Source organism: Pygoscelis adeliae, unplaced genomic scaffold (genome assembly GCF_000699105.1).
Source record: "Pygoscelis adeliae isolate BGI_AS28 unplaced genomic scaffold, ASM69910v1 Scaffold209, whole genome shotgun sequence".
In the NCBI taxonomy this organism is placed as follows: domain Eukaryota; kingdom Metazoa; phylum Chordata; class Aves; order Sphenisciformes; family Spheniscidae; genus Pygoscelis; species Pygoscelis adeliae.
This window is the reverse complement of record NW_008825538.1, coordinates 4,284,448-4,289,633: the sequence shown is the minus strand read 5'-3', so window position 1 is coordinate 4,289,633 and position 5,186 is coordinate 4,284,448.

Below are 5,186 nucleotides of genomic sequence, written 5' to 3'. Positions count from 1 at the left end.
AATGAGGAAGAGCCCAGGTCAGTGCTATGTGGATACATGCACTAGATCATGGAAGTGCTCAGAGCCTTTGGCTGCATCTACACCAGCAGACAAACTGGCCCAAGGAGCACTCTTGGCCAATGCAATTTAGTTGTCTTTACTGTGCATTGCTAAAACAGCCACTGTCATGGTTTTGTCCAGGGCTGGCTAGCATTGCCGCAGACAATTTCTGGGCATAGGTCAGGAGTCAGCAGTTCCCAGTGAGCAGTGTTCTCATGGCCACGACTTGGGACACTTAGAGACAGTGACTAGGACCATTTGGTACAGACAAGTCTCAATGCCAGACACAGATCAAACACATATTTAATTCACCAGTACATACATAGGGCTTAAGGCCAGCAAGGACCATTTTGAGCAACAAGAGAATGCCCGGACCCCTCAGCCCTCGAACCATTTTTGTTATGCCAACTTAGAAGAGGGTATCCCAAGGCCAGAAGAGCACGTGTGACTCTCTTCAGTTAACAGTGGTGTCACACAAGATCCCATAAAAACTGCATCCTGGATGGAAATGCAAAGGTGCATCCCTATCCCAGATATAGCAGCATCAGACTCATCCCTGTTTAAAGATGGCCCACAGCTCAATGGCAATTCCTTGAAGACGGCCCACAGCTCTCATCTGCTAACTCCAAGACCTGAGTCAAGAAGCTCCCTGTTTTCTGAGTGACAGAAAACCTGCACAGAGGCAGTGTTACTGGGCCTTTGAAGAGGTTTTACATGAAGGCCAATGCCTAGAGTCTGTAGAGGAGGAAGAGTTCTCTATACCGTCTCTGCTTTTAGTCATATGATTTAGTTATAGGTAGTCCTGTGAGGAGCAGGGAGTTGGACTTGATGATCCTTATGGGGCCCTTCCAACTTGAGATATTCGATGATTCTATGATTCTATGCTTTCACCCTTATTGCCGTGCTGGGTCATGATAATCCCTATCTCCCTCAAGAGAAAAGAAAATAGGTCCTGCACTGATTACGTAGCTTAAATTTCTCTTCCTTGACGAAGTGAATATCGCAACAAAAATGTCTATCTTCTTGTAGGGTCCAAATCCCTTAGGTAGAGCAGTTTTTATATACAAAAATAGCACATACACTTTGTTACAGAAAATCACACCCCACAGACATCAAAAGAAGAGAACCACATATTTTGCCTCTCCTCCAGGAGCCCACAGTAACCCAGGCCTTGGATGGAGAGGATGTGGGCACACCAGTCACCCATCATCAGGCAGCATTTACTGGTCCTGCCCACAGTCAGAGACATGTTGGTCACACATACGCAAGAGCTCGGAGAATGGCCCATGTCAAAGTGTACAATTTAAAACCCATCCAGTTACATTCTTGGAAACATTCTTCCCCAAGTCAAACCGAGAAAAATATGTATTCCAAATACCAACGAGAGGCACAAGGAATTGCATCACTCTCCTATAGCTCCAGGGTTGCAGCATGGCCAAACAAAGAAGGAGGCCTGGGAAGGGCAGGATGCAAAACTGCAGCCCTAATTGTTACCTCGGAGGAGGCTTGAGGGTCCTTCGGTTCAAGCAGGAGAGGTTACAGCCCTGCACCAGAACTCTCCTCAGCTACAAGCATATCACCCATAGAGATGGCAAGCTGATTTTGTACAAGACATGGTCTTGCTCTCAGGGAAATTGGTACCAAGACTTCTCCTGACTCTTACAGAATTAAAGGCTCGTGCAGACAGGAGTACAACCTTGCATCAGTGTGTCCACCAATGTTCAGCTGCCTACACAGCAGCACACCAGTGCACTGGTAACATAGTGAGCCCACAACAGATATGCAGTTATGCATCTGCATATTCACGCATTCACAGATGTTACATGTGTAAATAATCTGTTTTTAAACTTGATGATGGAAATGATCTGTGTATCTTTAAGAAGGCGGGAGCTTCTTTTGGAGAAACAATGATTTTTTTTTTCATCTTTTCAAAGTGTGAACAAAAGAGTGGTAGGTTTAATTAATGTTCTTTTTTGCAGGGGTCATTATTTGCAATTTCAAGAATGGAGATCTTAAAAAAAAATAATCAAATTCAGCATATCACCCATAGAGATGGCAAGCTGATTTTGTACAAGACATGGTCTTGCTCTCAGGGAAATTGGTACCAAGACTTCTCCTGACTCTTACAGAATTAAAGGCTCGTGCAGACAGGAGTACAACCTTGCATCAGTGTGTCCACCAATGTTCAGCTGTCTACACAGCAGCACACCAGTGCACTGGTAACATAGTGAGCCCACAACAGATATGCAGTTATGCATCTGCATATTCACGCATTCACAGATGTTACATGTGTAAATAATCTGTTTTTAAACTTGATGATGGAAATGAGCTGTGTATCTTTAAGAAGGCGGGAGCTTCTTTTGGAGAAACAATGATTTTTTTTTCATCTTTTCAAAGTGTGAACAAAAGAGTGGTAGGTTTAATTAATGTTCTTTTTTGCAGGGGTCATTATTTGCAATTTCAAGAATGGAGATCTTAAAAAAAAATAATCAAATTCAACCTGTTCTTTAATCTGGCCTTTCTTTGAATCTCTTCTTTCTTTGTAGACATGTCCACTAGTCCTTAACCTGATTTATGTGATTGGTCAATTGTGAGTTAATGAAGGGGATAAAATGTTTTCTGGAATGCTGGGATAATCGACAAATAGCAATGACCAGTAACTGGACCACGGCCAAGACAGGAACTTAATCCCCTGAAGTCCAAGGGTATTGTGAAGTTGCACTGAAGTGGGAACTGAAAGAAACCAGTTACATCATTCCATTTGTTTCCTTAGACTGGGACAAATGCACTCACTCCAGAAAGCATATTTGAGGACTAATTATATAGGGAGAAAACAAGTTAGGAAGGAATTTCTCTACTTCTAGGTATATGTGATTTCAAGTGCAGTTTAAGGGTTTTAATCCTCTTCTTTTCTGGCAATTTTTTACTGTTTGATGCATTCAGTGCGGGTTGTTTCTTCCAGAGGTCACACACTCTCGCCCCCTACCTCTGCTTTCCCTAATGATGCGGAGCAGCTCCCTCGCCCTCTGTCAAACACTTCGCCTGAATTCTCAGTGGCAACACAAGAGCTGAATGGTTCAGCTGCAAGGATTAAAGAGGTAGGTTTAAAATGTATGTATATCCTTCAAGTATAAAATTTAAATTAGAATACAGAGACACCCTTGCTTGCTTTGCCTTGGATTTCATGTAAAGGTCAGAATTCATCACTGCTGGAGTCCCACTGAAGTTAAGCAGTTTTGTCAAGGACGAACTTGGGGCTATTCAGTCCAGCCAAGGCTTCTCAGCCTGAATCTTTCTGGTTTTGAACGCACACCTTAAGACACATCGTGGGCGAGGATGAGGAGAGAGGATTTTCAGGTGGTTGGTACACAGTCATTGCATTTAAAAGTTGAAACTATGTACATGAAGCCCTGATCAATGCTTACGAGTTTAGCATCTGGACAGGGACTGAAGCATAGCACCTGTAAGACCGCCAAGAAGTGAGTTATTATGCCTTTGGTGGAGGAAAAAGGGTGGGCTATGGGCAACCCACTAGTGATAGCGGGAGGACAAGGGGAACTCTAAAGTATCCCCTCTGCCTGTGGTGGGTATCACCAGCACCGAGGAGTTTGCCAGGAGTAGAGGGAGGACAACCTAATTTGCCCTACGCTTCCGGTTTCGAGAAGTTAGACCAGGTCCCCAATGTGTTATATGTCAGTACAAAGAGGTTCATTGACTCAGTCCTTGTACTAAGACTATGCAACACGTCTCCCAGAAGGGGATTTTGGGGATACTGCAGGATGACCCCCGTGCTCTGATCAACACCCACATGCTCAGTAATGTTTTCTCAAATACACATCATCTTCTCAGATCTTAGATCTTGCTGGAATAAAAAAAGAACAACCTACAAACAAACTGAAGTGACAGAAACTCTTCATGGACTTCCAAGCTGACGCCCTCCCATGTGTTTCTGTGCTGCTTAGGCTCACTTTTCCTTCAATGAATGGTTAATTTTTATACCATTTTACAGATATTTTTCCGACAAGAGGCCCTGGAGAGCCAATGTTGCACATGCAGGTGGATTGTAAATTTACTGGGGAGAGGGCTGAGGTTTATTTGCCTCATTTGCACCTCAGACAGTGGATCCTGATTTCACTGCTGTGCCTAATTCATGTAATTGATGGGCAAATAATTGAACAGCTTAAAATGCCTGGAAAGGCCCAGGAGAAAGTTCAAATGGAGTCATTGCTTTTCTTACAAGAACAGTTGGGGTCTGTAATGATGTGAGCTTTGAAGGGAGCAAGAGATGGTGTTTGTGGTAATGAGATTTCCAGAGCCAGAGGCCCACGAGGAATCATAAAGAAGAGAGTGAAGTGAGACATGAGGAGTGAGGAGAGATTAATTAGCGTTAAGAAACATCCTCTTGATACTCTTTAATAAGCCAAAACACTCAAATATGTGAGAACTGTGTTAATAGCCCATGGTGAAGCACCAGATGGGCCAGCACCAGGGTCTACACCCGAATGTAGAGCTCTGGAGCAGTCCTGCTGCTCCTCTCCCTGTCCGAATTTGCAGACTCCTCACCACCCTGAACCGCCTGGCCATATCTCTGATGGAGTCAGGTTCCTCTTCCACTTCCCCCTGGCTCCTCCGCACCGGTCTTTTTATGCCCCTGGCCTTGCTCTGCGTATTGCTTCAGCAGTTTTGCCTCTTCATTAGCATTTCAGCAAGCTAATTGCTGTCCTCCTGTGAGCTGGCTGGATAACTGTATCGGCCAGGCAGCTGCATCTCTCTTCTGTTTAGGGATTTGTTGATTAAAACGATTAGCTCATCCAGTTTGACCCTATCAGCTCCAGCTTCCTTTGCTGCTGATGAGAAGCACATGTTGGTGGGCCTGGAGCATTTCACAGCAGAGCTCATCAGCAAGACAAGGGGCTGGACAACAAGCAGGTCGGCTCTGGCAGGGTGAATTCCTTCTCGCCATGGGTTCAGGATAGATCCATAGGGAGCAATGGTAATCACCAGCATGGAAAACACTGCCGGTGCCCAGGATCCCATTTAAGACAAAATTCAGCAATAGGTGGCTTCAGCAGACAAGGTCCTTTTAGAGAAAGATTGAAAAAGATGATGCTGATTGGGTGAGGTCTAGGAAGTTAAGGGAGAAGAGG